Source organism: Cupressus sempervirens, chromosome 1 (genome assembly GCF_028749045.1).
Source record: "Cupressus sempervirens isolate cs-2001-9-10 chromosome 1, ASM2874904v1, whole genome shotgun sequence".
NCBI lineage: Eukaryota > Viridiplantae > Streptophyta > Pinopsida > Cupressales > Cupressaceae > Cupressus > Cupressus sempervirens.
This window is the reverse complement of record NC_143118.1, coordinates 563,816,876-563,844,597: the sequence shown is the minus strand read 5'-3', so window position 1 is coordinate 563,844,597 and position 27,722 is coordinate 563,816,876.

Below are 27,722 nucleotides of genomic sequence, written 5' to 3'. Positions count from 1 at the left end.
GTAGAAAGATGGTATAGGGATAATGAAAAGGAATCTATAGAGATCATATAATCATCATTCTTGATTGATAGAAGATTGGTGGGATGAAGAGTAGGTAAAGTAGATATGACTAGAGGATATATTAAGGATGACATTAGATATGCCATTGTGCTTCTAAGTAGGATTATGGGTTTATCAACAGCTAGGCACTTGAACATTTGGATGGTACATGTCATCAAGACCATCAAAATAGCTAAACTACCAATTGATTGAGCTACAATACTAAGTGAAAACTTAGGTGAGTAGCTAGTAGGAGTAAAGGCTAACCACAACTTTTATATGACATCATACTTGGTGTATTTATTGGTAGCAAGAACTACTAACTATCCAAGATTGTTCAAGAGGGGAAGCATGCAAGATGCTAACACCTAGCCTTATGTGGTATACCCCAACTAGTAAAGAAGAAGCTCTCAGATTAGAGAAAATAATATAAAATAGTGAATGATGCTTTCATTTTTACAATTGTTTGGTTCATTGAGGGTGATTATGCCAAGAGGATGTCAGTAGAGGTAGCACCAAGAATTATAGAGATGGGTTCCTATTACATATAGTTTAAGAAATTCACCTACCTAAGGGTAACGGGTATAACTGTGAATCTAAAGAAACTCCTAAGATATCCATTGGATAGGCTCATTTTACTAGAGATTGTGAGACAAGTCACATCTACATATGACAGAGAGAGGAAAAAATATAAAAATACCTTGGTATGGACCATCACTATAGGTCCATTTAAATTTGAGTAGAAATAGGAGATCATGACCTTTGATGTAGAATGGGATCAATACCCCGTGGAGAAATACAACTCCCTTCATCTATTTTTTAAAAATATTGGCAAAGTTCAACTTTTGGCTAGAAAATAGTTTGGTCATGAAGATTTAGTAGAAGATCATTGGATGAATGTGATAGATGACTATGATATCTTAATTAGGGATTATTGTAGGATGACTCTATATCTAATCGAAAGTGTCTTGAAGATAAAGATCCCACTAAAATTTGTCCAACAAAATACTCACCTCAAGAGGTAGGTCAAACACCTAAGAACCAAGAGCCTCAAAATGAAGAAGTAGCTCAAGCTTGAGATGTTCCACAGGTGCCTTGGCCAAAAAAAGACTAGGAACAACAACTAGAGTAGGAATCACAAGAGGTATCCTTGTCTATATAAGAGGAAGAAAGCCTCTCCCTTAGTTGCCAAGAAAGCTAAGGTTAGACCTACAGTCAAAATAACTAGAAGGTAGAAGATATAGAGAAAGGTTATACCTATTCCTCTAGTCCCAGAAACCATCCCTAAGGTGGAAAAAGAGGATGAAGAAGATGAAGAATATAATATCTCATTAAATCAAAGGACATGTTTGGCAAGGGTTGCCCAAGAATAGAGAAGGAGAAGCTCCACCATCACACTGCCATCTATTCCCAAGCACCCTATTCAGAGCATGAGCAGAAATAGTGGATGGATTAGCAAGAGGGCAAGGAACATATATTTTCAACATGTTTTATTTCAAATTTATGCCAATAGGGATAGAAATAGTGGGTGATAAAATATGAGATACACTTATGAACCAACCTTTAAGAGAGGATTGGAGTCAAATGTCACCTCAACCATAAGTATCTCTGGGTACCTCACCACCATCATTTTAGGATTTGTCATTTTTGGACAAAGGATTGGCCACTCCCCTCCCTCTTATCATAGAAGAAGAGAGAGATTGATGCGTGAAGAAGATCCTAAATAGAGACTAGCCAATGAAGTATCTGAGGAAGGACAGATACCTAGAGAACCTTAGCAAACTTCTTAGGATACAAAGGTGAGGATTTTAGATACAATAGATATAGGCACACCAAATTTAGATCTCTTTCTAAAGGAGAGGACTCCAAAAAGGAGGGATAAGGGAAATGGCCTATTGGGAAAACCTCCTCTTCAACCAAATACTTGTCTCTTATGGGCACTGCACCAGCTTGGTTAAAGAGAGAATTTATGGTCTAACAAAAGCAACAGTTGAACATGGATGAAGAGGAGAGTATGGATGCAGTAGCAGAAGCCATCAAGAGGCCTAAGCCACCTATGGGTGATGTGCAATAATTGACCTTCATAATGAAGAATAGAGATCAGGACCTACTTGCTCACATAGTCATTCCTCCTCCACATGTTGAGACCAAATATTTGACTCCTAAGGACTATTAGATTAGAGAAGTCCTATTAGGAAAGCCCATAGTAGACATAGCTAATGTAATGATCACTATGGGTGTTAAGGAGGTGTTCAAGCATTTTGATGAAAATGAGAACGAATTAATAAAGTTTCACAAGGATCTACTAAGAGGATATCTACATAGAATTGTAGTTCCATTGGATCAAGATCACCCAGAGGTTACTCTCACTATGGCACTAAAAAGAAAAGATAAGGGTAGTGTCCAAATTGATTCATTTTTGGGAGCATGTCAGCAATGGCATGAAAATTTTGAGCATAAAGGTGTAGAAATAATACAAGTTAATTTGAACATGTTGCATAACGTTCATTCTAATGGGGAGAAACTAGTATTTATAGTACACTAGGATTTTGGGCTTATGGATGAGGTACATACCTGGGGAAAAGACCTTCAAGCACTTCAAACAATAAAAGATCAAAGGTGTCATACACTCAAAGAAGTATATAAAATAGATTAGATTGATAAACTTGAGGATTGGATTGAAAATATAGCTGTCGAAAATAAGGTCATGGAAGGACTTCATGAAGATATTCAAAATTTAAAAAGCTAGTCTCAAGAAAAAAATTTAGATGTAGATAGGTATTATGATGCTATTTCCCTTGAGATTTTTGAAGATGAGTCAAAGATTAAGCTCAAGTCAGTGCAAACAATGGTTGAAAAATTCCAAAGAACTTTTGAGGATGCTTGATCTGATGAAGATATTAGGCAAGCATTCAAGACTTAAGTGATATTGTTGAAACTTGATGGTAGACTTGATGATTTTGTAGAAACTTGAATGGATATCGATAACTATTGGAAAATAGTTAGGCATAAATATGAGGAATTAAATTTACTAGAATCTTCCCAAGTGATAGAAATTATAGAAAAATTCAAGAGAAAACATCAAAACATCACTTTGGTATAAAGGGGAAGAAAACCCAGAAGCTAGAAATTTAGTTTTGACATTTGAGGAAATTTTGGATTTTTTAACCTTCCACTAAGGTGTGTTGCTCCAAAGGTGGGTAATTTGAACAAGATATGCAAGGTGTGTTGCTCTAAAGGTGTGCTACTCCAAAGGTGCGCCATAAATTTTGAAGAAGAGGTGTGTCAACAGTTAATTGATGGTTCCAAATTTAGAGCTTTCCATGCACCAAAAATGCATTCTAATGGTAGTTCAACTCCTAGAAACATTCAAAGAAGGCCAAGCTTCCATTTTTAGAGCTTCCAATGACTCTCAAATCCTCTTACAACTTCCTTCTTCTTATGTACTCCTCCTTTATTTTTTTTAAACATGTAAAGGCTCATGCACCCATTAATTGATATAAACAAGGGTGGAGTCTTATTTTAGCACCATATAGAGAGTTAGTTTATACATAATTAGATTATTTTTATTAGTTTTAAGAATATTTTTTCATGAAGATATCTTTCTTTCTCAACATAAATTGAGGAGATGATTTCTTATAAATTAAGTGTTAGAATAAACCATGAACAGAAATAAAAACTACATGCAAATATAACCAATAACAGAAAATAATAGAACATACAGAAATGAACACAAGGCACCAAGATTTAACGTGGTTCACCCAATCTCTAGGCTACGTCCACCAAACAGCAAGTCCGATCTTATTACAATCCAGTGATTACAACTTGATTACAATCCGTAATCCCTTACAGCTCAATACCGCCGCAAGAACCAATTTCGTATCACCACATATGAAAAATACCCAACCCTAAGCCCTTTTTATACAAGTATTAAACCGCTTTAGGGTTATAACATGTCGTCCATATGTCGGCCATAATATGCCGGCTACCATGTCAGCTACTTCCCAAAAAAAAAAATTTCGGGGCGATGCCCCGTACCCCACTATTTATGAAGTATGTACAGTACTTTCCTGATCAGTCACCACAATCTAACATTAAGGAATGTAACATGTATTCTAGGTCATTATTTTGATGCAATAATATATGCTTTTGGTGCTCTCATTCTAAGTGTAGTTATTCTTTCTAGAGTGTGTTATTTTTGTGAATTCTTGTTTATAATAATAATGGAGCCAATAGTTTTGTTGTGTTAATTTGATTGTGTAATATTTTAGTTCTAGAGTTTGTCATGTGTTGATGAATTTTGTCAACGTATAGAGTTGGAGAAGAGATCACCCTATTGTTCCTGCATAGCTTCTCGTCTCACATTAGTGCACTTTTCATGGCCTTATGATTTGATAAGAAGTGAAACATCTTTCAATTTTACTAAATTCCCATTGACAATTTCATCAATGGATTTAAGGAAGAGTTGCTCCTACTTTCATTGGTTTCCTACCTAATTTTTCAATGATTTAACTTGTAGAAGTGTTGTTACAGTGGTTTATGTCTATTAAGAATTTCTCTTCCATGCTATTTTCTTTCATCTCTCATTACTTTATCTTTGTTATTTTCTTTTCTAACCCTTGGTTAAATTAGGAATTCATATAGTTGCATTGTTAGATTTCATTCATTAAAAATAGAAAATACCAAAAATATATCCTTTTTGTGGTTAATTTTGAAATAGAAATAAGATTGATCATCTTATCGAAAATTGGTTTGAACCAGAAAAGACCTCTTCGTGAAGAAACACATTTACCTTCAATTGAGAAAATTCCAGTAGGTCACAAGATCTCCCAAAACCTTGGAGTTGATTCCAAATCAACTTTTCAAGAGAAGAGTTTGAAATGATTCCTACCATTAAGCATCATACAAAATGACAACTCAACAGGACTAGAATTACTCATTGAGTTAGGGTTAGATATAGAATTATGGCTAGGGGCACACTTATTATAGGAAAATTATTAGGATTATGATTAGTGTTACACTTAGGAGTCAACTTAGGGATAGGATTTTAGACATGGGATAAGTAAAAGGTTGGGCATAAGATTAAGGTTAGGACTAGGAAATATTGATTCATTTAGGGTCATATTTAAGGCTTAGGAATTATGATTTGGAAAAGGTAGCATTTTTTAGTAGGGTTAGGGTCAAATTTAGATGTATGATTACAAGTAGGGTTAGGGCTAGGGTTAGATTTATGGCTTAAGAATTATGATTAGGAAAAGGTTTACATTTAGTAGTATAGGGTAGGAAAATGGAAGTAGTCTAGCCAATACATTAAGGGATGAATAACTCAAATCAATTTCACTCTCACATCCACCTTAAGAGGGTTTAAGCAAGAAGATATCCAATATAGAGTTGAGATATAAAGATAGAAAAAATAATAAATTTTATAGAAATGAAAGAGACAACGATGATATACCTTTTGAAATAAAAACCTAAAAATGGCTTGTTAAATGACCTCTAAAAGGGTTGATTCCTGCATTTTTGACTAAAAACTACACTATAGATAAAACCCAGAAATCATTTGACAATCTTTTAGGGGTGTACTATGACCCTAGTTGAATATGTGTGCCATTGATTTTGATTTCACAATTTTGAAGAAAGATAAAAAGGGTATCTAGATCTACAACTTGTTCACTAATTCGAGATCCAAAGCCTATAAAATAAAGGATTTTTTGTTGGTTATTGGGAGGGTTTGCCTTGACATAAAGATAGAATTCTAGAAAGTGGTACTAATAGATCTAACATGAAGCAATATAAATCTATGAGTACGCTCTCAAATATAGAATGTAATCAAGTATGTAGATGTAGTAGCTTTGACTTAACTTTCAAACCCTAGAAAGAAAATCAAAGTGACATCAAAACCTTCATGAATGAATGTGCTTGAAATCCACCATAGGATGAATGTAGATCTTGAGAGAATGAATGTAGAAGATGCAACAAAGGATCTTGAATGTATGAAGAGAGATCTTGAATGTTGAAATAATAGATCTATATAAACTCCTTAAATATCTTGAATGCATAAATCCTTGATCTTTAATGGAGAAATATCTTAAATGCCTTGAATGCTTGAAGAATTCTTGAACAACTAAATTATTTAGTGAGAGTTCTTGAACATTAAATTCTTGGATGATGTATGCTTGGATGAGAAATGGAGCAAATGGAAGGGTTTATAAAGGGCTCAAAATTGACTAACTTCTATAGTTCAACTTGCCTAGGAATCAACACTGGGAAGATATCTAGACACAAGATCTAAAGAGGAGACCCTAAATAGGTCACAATCATAGGTACATTATAGCCCTAATTGGCTTATTGGGGGAATTACTACATACCTAATTGGTCATGGTCACACTATGCCCCTTACAATCAGGTCTTGGAACCTCTAGGATCACTTCAAGATCCCAAAACATGTCTTGAATCCAAGATATAGTCATTCGTGTGTGAAGAGAAGATTATAAGTGGTTAAATGAAGGGAATGGAGGACCTAGGAGGATAGACCTATCCTTAATCTTAACACCATCAAAATAGGAACATTAAAGAGGATCTAGGTTTTACCCCAATTCCACCTCAAAGAAAGGACAAAAAAGGGAAGAAAGGAAATGCAAGGACATTTATGGTCTTGCATTAAATAAGTTATAAACCTTCATTAAATTGGATTGCATCCAATTTTAGATGGCACAAGTAGTATAGTTAGGGTTAGGGTTAGACTTACGATTAGGAGTAGTATTAGAGTTAGGATTAGGGTTAGGGTTAGGATTAGGGTCATTCATAGGATAGGAAAAGGGTTAGACATAGGATTAGGGTCAGGACCAGGATTACTCATTGACTTAGGGTTAGATATAGAGTTATGGTTAGGGGCACACTTATGATAGGAAAACTGTTAGAATTATAATTAGTGTTATGCTTAAGAGTAGACTTAGGATTAAGGTTTTAGACTTAGGATAAGTGAAGGGTTGGGCATATGATTACAATTAGGAAAAAGAAATACTAATTGAGTTACGATTAGATTTAAGACTTAGGAATTATGATTAAGGAAAGGGTTACATTTAGTAGTAGGTTTATGTTTAGATTTATACTTATAATTTGGAGTAGGACTAGGGTTAGGGTTTAGGGTTAGATTTAAGGCTTAGGAATTATGATTGGAGAAAGGATTATATTTAGTAGTGTGGTTAGGGTTAGAGGTAGATGTATAATCAGGAATAAGGTTAGGATCAGGCTTAGGGTTATGATTAAGATTATGATCAGACATAAGACAAGGATTAGGGTTAGGACCAGGATTACTCATTGGGTCAATGTTAGATATAGAGTTATGGTTAGGGGTACACTTATGATAGGACAACTATTAGAATTATACTTACTATTATACTAAGGATTAATATATTATTATGACACCTATGGTTATTGTTAGTTCTATTGTTATACCTAAGGTTAGTCTTATGAGAAATATTATGTTAAATTTAAGAAGTTTATTATGGTTCATTCTATTATTATGGTTAAGGTTATTGTTAGGTTATTGCTCCTATTACAGTTAATGTTAGTGCTACTATTGAAATTAAGGTTACTGTTAGTGTAACTATTAGGATTTTTTTAATGTGGTCTAGGGTTATTGTGATACCTACGGCTAGTGTTAATGTTTTTTTGTACACCTGAGGTTAGTGTTCAGGGAATTGTTAAATTACAGTTACTAATTTTTTATGGTTAATGTTATTATTTTATTTAAGGTTATTATTAGGGAAATTTTTCCTAATATAGTTAACATTAATGATATTTTTACACTTAAAGTTAGTTTCAAGTTAACCGCTAAGATTTTTTATGTGGGTCAGTGTTATTGTGACACCTACAGTTAGTATTAGTGTTATTATTACAACTAACATTATTCTTAGGGGAATTTCTACGTTATATTTAAGAAGTTTGTTATGGTTTGTATTATTATTATGGTTAAGGTGATTTTTAGGGTTACTGCTCCTATTACAACTAACACTAGTGTTATTATTACACTTCAGGTTAATCTTAAGGTAATTTTAGGTTAACTTTTTATGTGGGTTAATCTTATTATAACATCCATGATTAGTAATATTTTGACACCTATTATTAACTTATTGTATAATACACTTTCTCCCTCTCCCATCCCTTCTCACTCTCTCTAGATATTTCCTTTAATCACCCTCTTGCTCCCCCTAATCTCTAGATACACTCCCTAGTCTCTCTTTATCTCCCTCCTTACTCTCTAGATACAACCCCTAATCGCACTCTCTCTCCCTCTCTCTTTCATCTCTAGATACAACCACTAATGTCTCTCTCCCTCCCTTCTCTCTAAATACAACCCTTAATATCTCTCCCTCCCTTCTCTCTAGATACACCCCATAATATCTCTGTCTAGTCTCTAGATACACCCCCTAATCTCTCTCTCTAATCTATAGATAGTCCTCATTATCTATCTTTTCTCTCTAGATAAATCCCCTAATCTCCTTCTCTCTCCCTTCTCTCTAAATACAACCCTAATCTCTCTCCCTCCCTCCCTTCTCTCTCTCTCTCTCTCTCTCTCTCTCTCTCTCTCTCTCTCTCTCTCTCTCTCTCTCTCTCTCTCTCTCTCTCTCTCTCTCTCTCTCTCTAGTAGTATTTAGGTATATAATTTAATAATTGCTTAGTACAATCACATATAGAGTTAGGGTTGATGGAGCTTCAATAATTTGTTCTCCATAAACAAACCATTCCTCATTTTCATGCTTTGGGATAGACAGAATTGCAATTTAACAATTTTATAGAGAGTTATATATATAGTTAAATAAAGGTTCCAATTTTGCAATTTTGGAAAAAAAATTATTTGACTTCTCTAATTTCATGATATCAATGAACATCAAATATTTATTCTCTAATTTTGTGATTTTGCTAGTTATCAAACTTTGACATTCTAATTTTGCAATTTTGATGACCGCTAAAAGTCAACTTGCCAATTTTTTGGTTCTACATCAAGCATGGTTTCTTGTGTCTAACTTTTTCATTTCATATCTCATGATTTTGTGACATATCAATTTTTTGATTTCATGTGAGGAAGAATTCTTCAAAGCTGTAATTGAAAATATTGATATTTGAGGAAATATTTCTTCAGTGCCATGACAAGACATGCACATTAAAAAGCTAAGTATATTTTTATTTGTCTTAAATCAACACTATAATAGATGTGGAAATTTCTTTATGTCTATGTGTGTGAATAGTTATTCTAATTTAATTCATTTTCTGCCTATTATTTAGAAGGACATTATAAGGTTGATCGACCTATAACATTCTTGTAGTGCAAGATTCTTTTTGTTCTGTATTTGTCTAGGTCTAAAGATTCCTCACCATAGGATCACCAATTCAAGGTTTTAATATAGAGTAAGATCCATGACCAGTCATGTATCATGGATTATCACTAGCCTGGGAAAACTAGTTGGATGTCCTTAATAGCATGTATGTGGTTGCCTAGAAATTGTCAATAAGTTAGGCTAACTATGTTAGTGATACTCATGAATTAGAACTTGAGGAAGACATATCTAAGGTCCATTCCATCCTTATAGAGTTTTACAACCTTTGTAGAAGCCATCATTTTGAAGAAATTATTGATATGATATGAGAATTATAGTTTTTTTAAGCTTCTATAAGCTTTGTGATTGTAAACTTTGGTGGATGGTTGAAATTAGTTATTAGTTAGTTTCTTTTGTAAAGGTATGAAGCTTTTTGCACCCTTTCATTTTCTATAAGGGGTACCAAGACCTTATAGGATATAGGATATACATATGAGAAAATATACATAATATATTTGTCAAAATGGGTATATACAGCATAAGGTAGACATTGAAACTAGTCATAGCCCAATTGTACTCATTTTTAGAATCAATAAAAATAATCAATTTCTCTTCCAAAGTTTAGGAATTGATCATAAATATTGTTATCTACAAATTGTCTTCTTGGGTTTATATTATTGTTGATAGATTGAAATTGGGGAAAATCCTTGATAAGGAAAACTCATATGTGGGTTTTGTGTAATTGATCTTCATTTTTTTTGCGTTAAACACAATTAACTAGGGTTTCATGACTTTGAGTTCTTTGTCAAACAATTTATGGTAGTAAATCTATCTTCGAGTAATTTGATATTTGTAGTAAATATTATAATTGACTTTATTCTCCCAATGAAAAAGAACTTGTCTTTCATTTCTTCTAAAGAAAAGTACAATTTTGTGGAAGGTGATATTATTTGTCTTACCCATCTATAGACATACCTTTCTTCACCCATCATTTATTCATATTTAAAACTCTTTTAAACCTAATTTCTCCTTCAAAGAATATTTTTCTAGTCAAGAGCATTAGCATAAAAGTCTATGATAGCAATTTTCAATCTGTTTCAAGTGTTGAGATAGAAGTTACAATTGCCTAGGTCCATAGGGCCTAAAGTGTGGAGATTAATTGTAAAGTATTCAATCTCCAAAGTTGTCCAAGATTATGTTGATATTCCCAACATCAAGTAGACAAGGCTTGTAGGAATTTAGCTAACATTTTTGAGAACCAATATATTGGAGACTCTACTTGGGAGAGTTTCTCACAATTCTATTGTGTAGTTACGTAGGGTTTTTAGTTTCAAAGACCAGAAGGAAACATGTGAATATTCTTGTTCAAATTGCATTATGTTGGAGGGAAGAGCCCAGAAAATCTAGTAGTTGACCCTTGGGAGAGGTGGTAACTCTATTATAATTTGTTAATACATGTGTTCATGAATGATCAACTATTAGTTGAAAAGAAGAAGAGTGATAGAAATTTATCCCTAAATTTATGTGGGGAAAAATATCATTTCATTCTAGAATAGAATATCTTGAATACACTTCCAAGAAAAGGAACAAAAAAGATAAACACATTGCTCACATGTCATTCACAAGATACAAGAAGTTTTTTGACAAAAGAAAAGGAGTATAATATGAATGATCAAGACAACAATGAACAATGGGAGGAAAATCAATTTCACAACATTAATTCCTTTATTAATCAAGAATAACCCAAAACTCATCAAGTAGATGATGAAACCAATGAAGAAGGAAATGATGTAGATGATGATTCTGAAAAACTCATTGAAGCTCTCCAAAAAATTGTGTATCCTAATAAAGCACCAAAAGTGCTAAGGAAGGTTCCCAATGAACTATTGGAAAGGGTACATCTCAAAAAAAAATTGTGGATCCAAAATGACTAGGAGAAAAAGTAGCAAGAGAAAAAAGTAAGTCTTATAAATATACCCCTCCTCATAAAAATAGAAATTTGACATTTAATACTATATGTAAGAATCCCCTATATAATAAGAATGGAGAGACATGTCATATTCTAATCAAAACAAAAATGAAAGGGAGAGGATTGATGTAAATTGGAGAAAAAATAACTAATAATCAAAACAATATGGTGAACAATCATAAGGGACAAAACTATCACCATCAAGGAGTAAGGGCTCCAATGATAATTTAGAGATATAAACAATTAGATTTCACTGGGATAGTCAAATATCCAAATTCCATATAGAATGATTTGAAAACTACTATACCTAAATTTTCTAGAGAATAAAATCAATCTGTTGAAACACGTGATTAATTTGAAAGATATTGTTGAAGAATTTAAGGAACATAATGAAGATGTTTTTTTTATGAAATTATTTGTTCAATCATTAACCAATGATGTTGTTGAATGGTATAGAGGTCTCCCAAGTAAATCTATATAAATTTTTCAAGAGTTTGTTGATTTATTTCTTGAGCAATTTGAAAACCATACCAATACTTCTTTTTCTTCACATGAATTAGCCAACATTAAGAAGAATACTAATGAGTCAATATTTGAGTTTAATAAAAGGTAACCTCTTTTGAAAGTAAGAATCACTATGAGATAAGGTCACATAGACTGAGCACATTACAAGAAGCTTATAAGGTTGCAATGACAATTAAGAATTATAGAAAATATGTTGGTAAAATTGGTAAAAGAGATGACCCAAAGTTATTTGATCCTAAAAATCCTAAGCTAAGAAAAGATGAAGATAAGATTGATAAACTTTTGGGTATGATCAAACACCTCCATGTTAGATATAATAAGAATGAGGAAACAAGGTCAAATAGGAATGAGAAACCTTATTAAAAAATAGATAGATATAGATTACAAGAAATGCATTATAATTCATCTTGGAAAGATGGTAGACTAGCGAGGAATAATGAAACCTCTGATCCTTTGAAGAAAAATAATAACTATGTGGAAATTGGTCCTTGGTGTGAAGATTGCAAAATGCGTCATATGCCAAAATAATGTCTTGTAGCAAGAAGCATATTATAAGAAGGAATCCACCCAAGAAATGATCAGAAAACTATGAATGCATTATCATTTGAACTATTTTGGGGAGAAGATGATTCATTTGAAGAATAATATATTCTGGATTTTCATACCAATAGAATAAAGCAACAATATGTATAAAAAAAAATTTCTAACGGTGATGAGAAATATATAAGCAAGACAACAACTGAAGAGGAGAGAAGGGATCATATAATTTTTGTATTAGAACAAGCCAGGAGTAATTATAGATTAAGGAATAGAACTATAAATCCATGTATAAGAAAGAAGACTAAAGTGTCTACTTTAAATAAGAGAGATAAAGATAAGATGATGAATAGAGATCAAGAATAGACTGGCCCTTAAGTAACTCATTCTTCAGTAAATAGACAACTAGTAATTAATAGTTCATTCATTTCTAATACTTTATCTCAATTGAAGATTCCAGTACCATTTTTAGAAATTGTTAAAATTCTAGAATATGAAAAAGAATTCTTAAATATTTTGTCTAGAACTAACAAAGAAGGGTATGTCAATTTTGATGAGATTGTTATTGTCTATCTAGGGACAAATATCAATGAGAATACACCATAATTTGACCCTTTTTACTTAACTTTATTGATAAACAATAAATTATTAAGGAATTTCATGATGGATTCAGGAGCAACTATGAACATAATACCTATTGAAGTCATGAAGGAATTAGGATTGAAAGTAGACATCCCTTATGGAAAGTTTTATGTTATGGATAATAGATCAATAACTATGGTGGGTGTGATAAAGAATGTTGACCTCAAATTTTTAGCTTGTCCTGATATCTCATATAAGATAGATATTACTATAGTTGAAGTTCCTTCCTATTATAGCATTTTACTTTTAAGAAAATAGTCAAATTTAGTTGGAGGACATATACAATTGGATTTGCCCTATGAAACTATTCCAATTAATGGCTAAAACATTAGGATTGATAAAGAGAAAAGGTATTAATATCTCATTGAAAACTTCTAACCTGACAATAGAGTCATTTTTTTCCAGACAAATTTTGACAATTTCTAGGTAAGTGTAAGTAAACATATTCAAATTATAGAGGACAAAAATGAAGTTCTTACACTAGAAGAAGTTAATGAATTATGGTAAATAGATTTTGATGGAGAATGTAGTAAAGAAGGCAATGGGGCTAGAAAAAATTTTACATCACCATCAAGTAAAATATTTAGGTATGTCTTTCTATTGAATTCTAAATGTACAAACAATATTATTGAATATGAAGCTCTGATTCTAGGTCTAAATATAGCCAAATTTCATAATATAAAGTTACTTTTAGTGGTTAGAGATTCAAAGCTGATAATATATCAAATTAGAGATAAATTTATGACAAAAATATCAAGGTTCAAAAGGTAAAGAAATGATGTATGGGATTTAATAGAGTTTTTTGATGTATTTTCAATTAATTGGATTGATAGGACAAATAATTTTTTAGCTAATATAATGGCCAATTTAGCTAGTAAACAAATTGGCATTTGATTGCAAGAAGTTATTTAGGTTAAGATCAAAAATAGACCATATGTTCATGATAATATGCACAATGGGAAAGTTTTTTAAGATGACAAGGGTTTATTGCAATTCTTAACATGTGAAAAGGATTATCAAGATATTGGTATTCATTGGAATGGGCTTGTTGAAAATGAATATGGAAGCGATACTATCTTTGGAGAAGAGATTGTAGAACTTAAGTTCAATAAGATAAAGAAAGGATTTGTGGCTTTGGAGTACATTTTTATGAACATGAAAAGCTCAAAACATATTCCCCCATCACCCTAACAGAACAAGTTGAGAAAGTTATTCTTGGGATGAAGCACTCTCCAAGATAAGTTTTTATCAAAAAATATTTGTCAATTAAGATAAGCTCAGAGTTAATTTCCTTATTGAGGAAATATAGACATATGTTTGCATGTACTTATGATGATTTAAAAGAATATATAAAATATTTATTTCAGCATGAAATACTTCTGAAACCAAATTTCAAACCTTTCATACAAAAGAAAAGACCAATAAATCTTGCATTAGCTCAAAAAATGAAAGAAGAATTGACTAAAATAAGATATGCTTGCATAATTAAACCTATTAGATACTCTACATGGGTCTCTAATTCGGTTCTTGTCAAAAATAAGAATGGAGATATAATATTGTGTGTTGATTTTAGAAATCTAAATATCATCATTAAAAGATAATTATGCTTTCCAAAGCATGGATATTTTTCGGCAAAAAAGTAATAGGAAATGAACTTTTATCCATGATGGATGGTTTTCTAGCTATAATCATGTAAGTCAAAGAAATAGAGCAATACAAGACAACACTTACTACTCCTTGGGGAATATATGTTTATACTAGAATGCCATTTGGATTAACAAATGTTGTACTCCTTGGGGAATATATGTTTATACTAGAATGCCATTTGGATTAACAAATGTTGGAGAAAATTATCAAAGAGTTATGGATGTTGCATTTGAGGGACTTATTGATCATATATTAGTAGTTTACCAAAATAACCTTGTTGCATATTCCAAGAAAGTTGAAGATCATTGTAACCACTTAGAGAAAAAAATTAAGAAGGCTCTTTAATATGGGATATCACTTAATCCTTAAAAATGTCAATTTGGAGTCATTAAGGGAAAATCATTGGTACATATTGTTTCCAAGGAAGGAGTAGGAATAGATCTTGAAAGAGTTGCAGCAATTGATAATATAAAAGTCCCCAAGACTAAAGTCATTCAATCATTTTTTGGATAGATTAATTTTGTAAGAATATTTGTGTCCAATTTTGCAAAAATTATTAAGCCCATACCTAAAATACTGAAGAAAGGAGCAAAAATGGTTTGGGATGATGAAGCTTTACAAGAATTTGCACATATAAAGAAAGCAATAAAAGATGCCCATGTTATTAAAGCCTTAGATTTTGAAAAATCATTTCATATTTTTTCCTTTGCATTATATCATACAATTGTTGTAATCATGCTTCAAAATAATAAAGAAGGATATGAACAACCTATTTCCTTCTTCAATAGAAACCTGCAAAGTTCAAAGTTGAATTATGAAATCAATGAGAAGAAAACATATGCCTTGGTAAAAATTGTTAAAGCTTTTAGGTCGTACTTGGTAGGTTTTGATGTGGTAGCATATGTTCCTAATGTTGTAGTTAAGGATATTTTTAGGCAAACTACGACTACAAGGAGAAGATGCAAATGGATCAATCAAATACAAGAATTTAATATAAATATTCAAATAACCAAACTAGTCAAAGGTCAAGGATTAGCAAAACTTATGGCTAATTCAAATTTAGAAGCAACACAAATAAATCAAGTGGAAGAAGAATAGCCTCAAGAAAGTATTGAATGTGTCCTTGGTATTCTAATGTTGTCTACTATTTGAGGTGTATGAAATATCATGAAGGCCTAATTGAGAATCACAAGAGAACTATAAATTTGCAAGTAGGAAAATATATCCTCGTTTGGGGTGATCTTTACTAGAAAAACAAAGATGGTATTTTACATTTTTGTCTAGATATGGGTCAAGCACCTATGATTCTTAAAGAAATATATAAAGGAGTTTGTGGAGGACATTTCTCTATGAAAACCACTGCTCATAAAGTTTTCCTAGCAGGATATTATTGGCCCAATCTTTTTAGAGATTGTATTGCTTATGTTAGAAAATGTGAAGCATGCCAAAAAAAATTAGGAAAGCTTAAGTATGGTGGAGCTTTTCCTCTTAGAACCCTGCAAGTTGATGAACCATTTTAAATGTGGGGAATTGACTTCATAGGTTAAATCAGCAACAAATCAAGTAGTGGAATTAATTGGATTCATTTTTCTATAGATTACTTCACTAAATGGGTGGAAAAAATACCGACTAGACATTCCACTAGCACGATTGATACTGATTTTCTTATGAACAATGTCATCACTAGATTTGGAGTTCCTAAAAAGATTGTCATTGACAATGGCACATGCTTCATATCAAAGGATTTTCAAAATTTTGCAATAAATATGGCATTCAAGTTTCCTACTCTTCTCCTTACCTTCCTCGAGGGAATGGCCAAGTTGAATGCAGTAATAAAAGTATACTTAAAATTATCAAGAGGATATTGGGTAGTAATAAGAAAGCTTAGGCTTATAAGATACATCTTGCAATATGGGTAGACAAAATCACAAAGAAAAAAGCCATAGGGATTTCACCATTTGAGCTTGTCTATGGGAAAGAAGCTAGGCTTCCTAAAAATAATTTGTTACTAGTTTATAGGTTTGTCAAGAAAGAATAGATAGAAGATATGGATTTTATGGATGAAAGGCTTAATGCACTAGTAGAATTAGATGAGAACAAAAAAATAGCATTGAAGCATAACATTGAAAGACAAAAAAGGGTTAAACATCTTCATGACAAAAAAAATTATGGATAGAAATTTTTAATATTGGTGATTGGGTGTTGAAATGGAATGTTAAGAATCAAGACAAAGGAAAGCATCAAATATTTGATGCTCTATGGTTGGGACCTTTTTTGAGATCTAAGAAGGTAGGGGAGCACTCATTCTTTCTATAGGACACTAATGGGAATATACAAGAATTTCATGTTCATGCCCAATATCTTAAACCCTTTTTATTTTAAAATAACATGCCATTTTTGTAAATTATTAGAATAGGGCTAAAAAAAATTGTTCTCTTTGTTTCTTATTTCTTGTTGGTTGTTACAAATATAGCTGGACTATTGTCATATTTAGATGAATATGCATCCACTGAAAGAGTCATTGATGGAGCTTCAAATATTTTTCTCCATAAACAAACCATTCTTCATTTTCATGATTTGCGATAGACAAAATTGTGATTTAATGATTTTTCAAAGTTTTAGATATGTAGTAAAATGGAGGTTTTGAATTCACAATCTCATCAAACAAAAAATATTAATTCTTTGATTTTGCAATTTAGCTAAGCATCAAAGTTTGATAATCTAATTTCATGATTTCGATGAGCGCTAAAATTTGGCCCACTGATTTCATGTCAAGCATGGTTTCTCATGTTCAATTTTTCCATTTTGCAGCTCATTATTTTTTGACATACCAATTTTGCAATTTCACGTGAGGAAGAACTCTTCAAAGCTGTAATTGTGAAGATTGATATTTGAGGAAATATTTCTTCGGTATCATGACAAGACATGCGCATTAAAAAGATAAGTATATTTTCATTTGTCTTAAATCAACACTAAAATAGACGTGGCAATTTCTTTATGTCTTTGCATGTGAATAGCTAATCTAATTTAATGCATTTACCGATCATTGTTTAGAAGGACATTATAAAGTTGATTCACTTGTAACATTCTTGTACTACAAGTCTTTTTCTACTCCATGTTTGTGTAGGTCTAAAGATTCCTCACTGTGTGATTACCAATTGAAGGTTTCAATGCAAAGGAAGAGTCGTGACCAGTCATGTAGCCTAACTTATCACCAGCCCAAAAAGACCAATTGGATGTCCATAATAACATATATGTGACTATTTGGGAACTGTAAATAAGTTATCCTAATTACATCATTGATACTCATGAATTGGAACTTGAGGAAGACAAAGACAAGGTCTATGTTATCCTTGTAGAGTTCAAGAACCTTCATGGAAACCATAATTTTGAAGAAATTCTTTGATATGATACAAGAATTGTAGTTTTGTTTTAAGATTCTTGAAGCTCTGTGATTGTAAATTTTGGTGAATGGTTGCAATTAGTTAGTAGTGAGTTTCTTTTATAAAGGTATGAAGCTTTTTGCACCCTTTCATTTTCTATAAGAAAGGGTACCAGGACCTTATAGGATACATTTATCAAAATGTTTATATACAGCATAGAGTAGATACTGCAACTAGTCATAGTCCAATTGTACTCATTTTTAGAATCAATAAAAATACTTGGTTTCTCTTGCAAAGCTAAGGAGTTGATCATAAATATTGTTGTCTACAAATTGTCTTCTTGGATTTATATTGTTGTTGATAGATTAAGTTGGGGAAAATGCTTGATATGAAAAACTCACATGCGGGTTTTCGTGTAATTGGTCTTCATTTTTTTAAGTTAAACACAATTAACTAGGGTATTATGACTTCGAGTTCTCTATCCAACAATTGATGGTAGCATGTATGTCTCCAAGTATTTTGGTCTATGAAGTCAATATTATAATTGACTCTATTCTCCCAATGGAAAAGGACTAGTCTTTTGGTACTTCTAAAGAAAAATACAATTTTGTGGAAGGTGATATTCTTTATCTCACTCATCAACATATATACCCTTCTTCACCCATAATTTATTCATATTTAAAACTCTTTCAAACCTAATTTCTCCTTTAGAGAATACTTGCCCACTCAAGAGTATAAGCATAAGGTTGGTGATACCAGTTTTCAATCCATTTCAAGGGTTGAGATTGAAGGTACACTCATCTAGATCCATAAAGCCTATAGTATGGAGATTGATTGTAAAGTCTTTAGTATACAAATTTGACGAAGATTGTGTTGAGATTCCCAACATAGAGTAGGAAAATCTTGTAGGAATTCAACCAACAATTTTGAGAACCAACAAGGGTCAAAGTTAGGATCCAAGGTTTACAATTTTTATTATATGACACTAAGAGTTATGGTTAGGTTTAATAAGTGGTTAAATGTTACACTAAAATAAGGGATGTGGTTAAGGGAATATGTGATTTAGGTGTAGTTTAGAGTATTTGGAGTAGAACTATGGTCAAATTTGGGATATAGGTTTTAAACATGACTTGAATAGTGGAAAAATAATAATTTCATCTTATTCATGAAAGAAGAACTTGTTATGGTTTCACAATGCACACCCCATTTCCTAATAGGAATGGGGACCCCCTACTTTATTTTTTGGGTTTTCAGAAGCCCCAGTCTAGGGTTTGAGTCATGTTGATGCTTTTACATAGCCCCCGAGTTCACGTCCTAGATCTTGATTGAGAAAACCCAGGCACTGAGAAAATCAGATTTTTGACAAGGAGATAAGTTTAAAAAGTGAAGAATTTAAAAGGCACAACAGTGCACCTAATATAGTGCACTAGTGCACCATGGATAAGAGAAATCACATCACCCTTTGGTGATGCACCGATGTGAAGAAGTGCAGTTGCGCAAATGCACACCAGTGCACCACCAAAGGTGAGTGAGGCTATATAAGCCCCCATCCCCTCCTTCCTCATTTTTTTTCTTCACTTACCTCTACCAAAGACCCTGCTCCAACTCTCCAACTGCATCTTTGCATCTATAGCAAGTCGATCCCCACACTTTGCATCCATTGCATCTCTGACTCTGCTCTTAGACTCCTCTCCACACCTATGCACCCAGTGAGGTGTGGCTTTTATTTCATTCCATCCATGCTTACTCCCTATAAAGAGAGCTAAACACACCAAGTAAAATATGTATATTGGTGTGCACTAAGCGCACCTAATCATGTGCACTAGTGCTCACCAATTTCAGGTAGATAAAACATAAAATAACTCTTGGAAAAAATAACTACACCATTTTAGGGTGCGCACTAGTGCACCTAATTGGGTGCACTCCAAAATGTGAAAAAGCCTAAACACAAAACACACAAAAAAAAAATAGTTAAACATTTAAATAAACCCAAAATCGGGTGCACATCAGTACACCTATTTAGGTATGCATCAATTTCATTTTTTTGGGAATGATCAAAACTTAAAACTAAGGTGCCAAAGTCAAAAATGAGGTGCACATCAGTGCACCCCATGAGGTGTGTGGATGTGCACCCCACTGATGGAAATTTCTAAATAAAGAGGACACACTAGGCGCACCTATCAGGTGGACTAGGTGTGCCAATTTTATTTGTTTTGCATTTCAGGACCTTTAAGTCAATTTCTTAATATTTTTAGATAATTTAACATTCTAGGTTTTGTGAGAGATAGTTTCTAGGGTTTAATTAACTCATTTTTTCTTCAATTTCAAAGTAATGGGTGTCCATTTGTGTAGATATAATGGCATCTTCATCAGGCGAGAAAATGGCACCAAAACCCATTGTCTTCAAGTTCCAAGGTGTTCCTCCAACAAAATCAAGGTTTCATGATGATTGCTCTAAAATTAGAGATACAGAATTAGGACACATAGATTTGGGAGAATTCCTAAAGATTTGTAACAAACCCACTGAGAGATCTACTATGGTTTCTTCTTTGATTCGTTCGGGTTTAGTGAATGTAGTATCTCACCTAGTGTCAGTACAATCTTCAAAGATTGTTATGACACTTGCATAACACTTTTTCCCTAAATAGAGACTTGTTAAGAGTGTTATAGGAGAGATCATTCTCAATCTATGACCCAACAACATTGAGAAATTATTCCATCTCCCAAGGGAAAATCAATTTATCAGGTTAACCTATGAGGAAGCAGAGAGATGGTATATAGAGCACTTAGAAGAGACTTTTGAGATTATCTAATCCTCTTATCGTATAGAGAAGACTCCTCTGGGGAAGATGACTGGTAAAGTGGACATGATAAGGGGATATATGAAGGAAGATATCCTATACTCAATCATACTTTTGAGTAGAGTAATGATTCTATTGGTAATCAGAAACCTAAATATCTTCATGGTACATTATATCGAGACTATCAAGATGGTGAAGATGCCACTTGATTGGGCCACTACTATGAGTGAAAATTTGTGTGAACAGTTGGAGGCAACAAAGAGAAAAAGGAAATTTTACATGACATCCTACTTGGTATACTTATTAGCTACAAGAGCAAAAAACTATCCAGGGCTATACAAGAAAGGTAGCATGCGAGATCCTAATGCAAGGCCATATATTGTTTATCCACAATTGGTGAAGAAGAGACTCTTAGGTTAGAGCAAGGAATACATAATTGTTAATGATGCCTTCATATTCACTATAATCAGATTCATAGAAGGATATTATGTGAAGAGGCTATCAGATGATGTAGTGGCACAGATAATGGTACTCGAAGCTATTACATTCAATTCAAAACATTCACATATCTAAGGGTAGTTGGTACCACAGTCAACCCAAAGAAATTTCCAAGGTATCCCAGTGACATAATTGTTCTCTTAGAGATTTCCCAATAACTCTCATCTACATATGACCTAGTTAGAAAACAACATAAACAGTGTTGGGCATGGTCTCTAATCATAGGGCCTTTTCAAGTGAAATAGAAGCAAGATCTTCTTTCTTTTGAGTGTGAATGGGATCAATATCCCTTGGAAGCATATAATTCTCCATGACCATGTTTTTATAATATTGGGAGAGTATAGTATCTATCAGGTAAAGCATTCACACATGAAGAATCTATTAAAGACCATTGGATGAATGCGATAAATGACTATGATGTTTGTATCAAGGATTATTGTAGGATGACTTTTTATTTGGTAGAAAAGGCTTTAAAAATAAAGATTCCATTGCAAATATTGCAACAAGACTTAGGAGAGTTGCTTGAACCTTTGTTCAACAAAGATAAAATTAGGGAACAACCCATTGAATGATGAGGTTGACAGGGAAGAGAATGATGATATTAACCATCAAGCAAGGCATGTCATCAAAATGACACAGGATTGGATCAAGAAACTATTTAAACTTGATCCAGTACCTAAGACAGTAATTTTCGATGCACAAGCCCGCCTAGCCAAAGGTAGAGGGAAGAAAGTCACCATCCCTACCTTTTTAGCTCAATCACCAATAAGGCCCGAAATGGTATATCAACTTGACAGACCAATTGGATACTATCATCCTTAAGAGAGAAAAGGAAAGGGCAAAACAAAGAGGAGTTCTCCTCAAAGAGTCAAGCTAGAGGAAGGTGAAATCTCAGCACCCCCACAACAAGAAGAAAAAAATGTACAAGGGTCTGAGGATATTGGAGCACTACAAGTTCAGATTGACCTACAACTTCCACGAGTTGCTACACCAAGCCAAATGGAGATGGAAGTTGAGATTCAAGAGGTTTCTCCATCTTGACAGATAAAACAATCATCCCCTTCTACCCCAAAGAAAGGAAGAAAGATCAAGACTCTGATTAAGGAGAGGTAAAGAGTGATCAAGAGAATGGTTCCTATCCCATCAATCCCTAAACCTATCCCTAAAGATGACAAAGAGGATGATGATGATGATGATGTACCTTTGAATAGAAGAACCATAGAAAATATCAACTGATGAAGTGTTTGGGGAAGGGAAAATGGTTCAATATCCTCAACAAGCTCCCTAGGACACTAAGGTAAGAATAGTGAGCTACACTAAAATAGAAACTATAGAGGGAGGACCATCATAGAGGGAAAGAACCCTGGAAAGGAGCAATAAGGGAAAAGGGGTAGTAGAGAAAACTCCTTCATCCTCAAGAGGTAGGCCTTCAATGGAATGAGTCCCAAGGTGGTTATAAAAAGAAATGATAAGAAGTAAAAGGCCAAAATTTAATGCCAATGAAGAGGATATGATTGAGTTGATTGAGGTTCTAAGCAAGCCTAAGTCCCCATTAAAAGAGGCCAGAGCATTAACAATTATCAACAGTGATCAAAATCAAGATTTATTTGCACAAGTGGCTATTCCTCCTCTTGATGTTGATGTAGAAGATTTGACTCCACAAGATTATCAAATTAGAGAGTTTATGCTTGGAAAGACCACATTAGATACAACTAAGTTGATGGTCATGATGGGGATGAAGGAGGTGTTTAGGAGTTTAGAATAGGAAGGGGAAAAATTGATGACACTTCATAGGAAAAATGAAATCCTAAAAGGATATTTAGCTGAAGTTGTTGGTCCCTTGGATCCCAAACACCTTGAGGAGACTCTAAACACTGTACTCGAGAGAAGAGATGGGGGAAGAGTATAGTTGGATCCATTTTTGAATGCCTATCAGCAATGGTAGAAAATTTTTAAGGAAAAGGGCATTCTGATCATCTAGGGAAATCTAAAGCTACTTCATGTTATGCAAGAAAATGTGCATAAAATGGTAGCAATTTTGAAATCAGATTTTAGTATCGTGGATGAGGTGCATACCTAGCAGAAAGATTTGTAGGTACTACAGGCAATAAAGGGCCAAAGGTACATAATGCTTACGGGTGTATATATTATGGAAGAGTTAGATTTGCTTGATGATTAGATAGAGAAAATAGCATATAGTAATAAAGTAATGGAATCATTACATGCAGAGATCCACCGGCTCAAGGACCAAGCTCAAGAGAAAATGTTGGAAGTAGAGAAACATTATAGTGATGCATGTCTCAACATATTTGAAGATGATGCATGGGAGAAATTGACACCAATAGAGGTAGTAGTCAAGAAATTTAGGAATATTTTTGAAGAAGTTTCTACTGATGATGACATTTGATAGGCCTTCAAAATAGAAGAAGCCCTACTAGAGTTAGATACTAAACTTAGGGATTTTGTTGAGACCCATATAGAGGTAGATAACTACAGGAAAAAGGTCAAGGATAAATATAATGCCTTAGATCTACTAGATGTAGCCAAGGTCACCAAGATTATTGACAAATTAAAGGGCAAACATCCAGACATAGCTCTAGTATGAAGGGGGACAAAACCTAGATGCTAGAATTTCAATTTTGACACTTGGTGAAATTTTTGCATTTTTGGACCTTTGAGGTGCACTAGTGTGCTGGTGCACTGATGTACTGGTGTGCCAATGTGCTACTACACTAGTGCACCAGTGCACCTTTTGGTAATGTGTTGGAAGATTGTTGGAGAAGTCAGAGGTGTGCAGGTGCACTGGTGCACTTTCTTCTGAGGTGTTCTTTTTCCAGAGATGCACCAAAAGTTAATTGCCAGTTCCAAGATTAAAGTGTTCCATGCATCGAAAACACATTTTGATAACAATTTAACTTAGATAAATGCCTAGTAAAGGTTGAGCTTCTATTTTTGACACTTCTACTTCGACTAAAGGCTTTCTTCTTCTTATTTTCTCTCAATGTCAAAAATTAGATTGTTAGTTTGTACATAATTAGTTTATTTTATTAAAATTAAAAGCATATTATTGCATGTAGATATCTCTCACTCTCAACACAAACTGAGGAGATGATTTATTATACATTCTAGTGTTTTCTATAGTTTTATGAATTCTGTTGATGTATCTAGCTCGAGAAGAAATCACCAAATTATACCTGCATAATTTTTTGTCTCATGTGAGTGCACTTTCCATGGCCTTGTGATTTGATGAAGAGTGAAAGATCATATGGTTGTTAAGTTTCCCATTGACAATCGCATTAATGGAATCAAGGAAGTGCTACTCCTATTTTCATTAGTTACCTACCAATTTCTCTGATAGCTTAACTCATAGATGTGTTATTTCTATAGCTTATGTCCATTAGGATTTTACTTTCACATTATTTTCTTTAAAGTTTTTGTTATTTTCTTTACTAACCCCTTGTTAATTAGGAATTCATATTAGTTACATTGTTAGATTGCATTCATCTAAAAAAAAAAAAATACAAAAACATAGTTCTTTTGCATGTTTATTTTGAAGTAGTGAGAAAATTCTACATCTCATTCGAAATCATTCAAACTAGAAAGGCCTCATCATGAAAAAAACATTTATCCTCAACTGGGTGGATTCCAGTAGGGTGCAAGATCACTCAAAACCTTGGAGTTGATCCACAAGATTGACTTTTCAAGAGAGGAGTTCGAAAGAATTCCTATTGTTTAGCATCGTGCATTACAATAGCTCAACAGAAGTGGCACTAGAAGGAGCACTGCCGTTTTGATTTTTGGAACAGAAGGAAAGTCTGCCAAAGTTTTGAAATTCTATACTTTTTACAAGTTCAAAAAAAAATTGAGTTTTTCAAAAAATTTAGGTGTGTTGCTGTGCTAGTGCACTGTTGCACTAAAATTCTAAGTTGTGGCTTATTTGTAAGAAAGTGTGCTTCTGCAGAGGTGTGCTTTTTCCAGAATTAATGCAAACTAGAGGATCTTGATCCAAAATTCCCATTTTAGTGAGCTTTGAGATCTTCCCCAAGTGCACACGAGTTTCTCAAGCTCAACCATTTACACAAGCCTCGCAGTGATAAAGGATACCTCAAATTCAACCACTTCCCTTCAACATTTCATCATCTTCTTCAACTCCACCTCCACAAAAACCACCCTTAGGTCCACCAAATCTTCCAATGGCCTTTTTCACAAACATTGTAGACTCACTAATTAACTTGAGAGGTGCACTCCATGACCTCCCTAAGAATCCTGAGAACTTTAGCCCAAGGTTCATTTATGGAAAACCATGAACCATCGAAGACCACATTAAAGTATTCAAAGAAATTTGCAACTGAAAATAGATTGCCAATGAGGATATGGTCCTTTGTTTATTCCCTTACTCTTTAGGGGAAGTTGCCTATAATTGGTACATCAATTTGCCACCTAGATGTATTGGAGATTGGGATACCTTCAAAAAATTGTTCTTAGAACAATTCAAAACCTTTATCGACCCAGCGGTGATACATCAACAATTCATATCAATCAAAAGTGATCCAACTAAGCTAGTTTCACATTTCAATCATCGCTTTCATATGGCATATCACAAATTGGAAACACCATATACTATATAGGTTGAAGCATCTATTCAGATTTACCTAAATGCCATGAACCTCTTACCACTATCTTTTTTAGAAGACTTCCTGCAGAAAATATTGATACATTGAAGAAGGCTTTTGTAGAAGCAATAACTTTTACTAAGCAAGCTAATCCTAATAGAGGGGGATTGATGCTTCTATCCCAAGCTATCATGGCAATGCCAATGTACCCTATCAAAGTACCTATGATGCCTAGTCAATTCATACCTATGAATCCATTTCCATTACAATAGGCACCTACTCTTCAAAACCCTTCTCTAACATATCTAGGGTATGAACCTTCGAAAACTATTTTCTTCAAACAAAAGGCAACAGTTTCTGTTGAAGCATATAATAGCTTTATTTCTAGATTTTGTCAGATGAAAAAGACTATGTCACAAATTAAAAACAAGTTGACTCATCTAAGGTTGTCACAATGAAAGAATAACAATTTTCAAAGGAACAACATAGAAGCAATGACTTTTACTAAGCAAGTTGATCCTAATGGAGGGGGATTGATGCTTCTAGCCCAAGTTGTCATGACAATGCCAATGTACCCTATCAGAGTACCTATGATGCCTAGTCAATTCATACCTATGAATCCAATTCCATTACAATAGGCACCTACTCCACAAAAACTTTCTCTAACATATCCAAGAAAGGAACCTTCAAAAACTACTTTCTTCAAACAAAAGGCAACAGTTTCTTCTAAAGCAGATAATAGCTTTATTTCTAAGTTTGGTTAGATGAAAAAGACTATGTCACAAATGAAAAACAAGTTGACTCTTCAACAATTATGGCCAAAATTATAATAGGAACTTCAATGGGAACAATAACAGTAGGAACAACAATACAAAAAACAATAATGGAGGGAACAATTTCAATCCTCCTAATCGTAATAATGGTTTGCAAAGATAGAATCGATAGTGGAATACTCATTCGAATAATGGGAGCATCCTTGTAGACAATAACAACAATAATGTTTAGTACACAAATATCAATCAATATGATGATGGTAAAATGCATCTAACAACCATGGTTCATACTATGATGGAAATCAAGAAATGACTCAAAATTCATAGGTAAACAAAAATGTTCCCCTTGTACAGTTTAATGCTATGTTATTAGAATCCTATGATTCTACACAAACGACATAGGTAGAGTAGCCAGTCAATGAAGAATTATCATTCCCATTTATCCAAGAACCTGACCTTCAGCATGAAGAGATGTTTTCTTTTTGCAATGAAAATCATAATGCATACAACTTGAGAAGTAGAAAGGAACCTCTAATAGATGGAATTCCCCTAGCACTACAACCAACTCCTCCTAATCTGAGAGCAAGTAACAATCCAATACCAGTTAAACCACCATATGAAGGACAAAAAAATCAAAACCAAGGAAATGTACCAACAATATTGAAAAACCCTGCTTGATCCACTTAAAAGTATAGTGTTATAGAAGACCTAAAATGAATAAAGGCCAACATGTCCATGTTTGACATGTTGCAAAATTGTCCACAACAACAAGAAGCACTCATGAAGACTCTCGATCATACAAAGGCTTCCCACAATATGAATACTACCTCTCAAAAGACAACATCCCACCAAGTTAATGTTGCAGAGGTATTGCCCACTATGTTTAAAGACAAGGTTGAGGTGCCCCCATTTTTGCTTAGCATCAGAATATATGGGAAGAAGATTCAGAAGCTTCATGTAACGTCATACCATTGT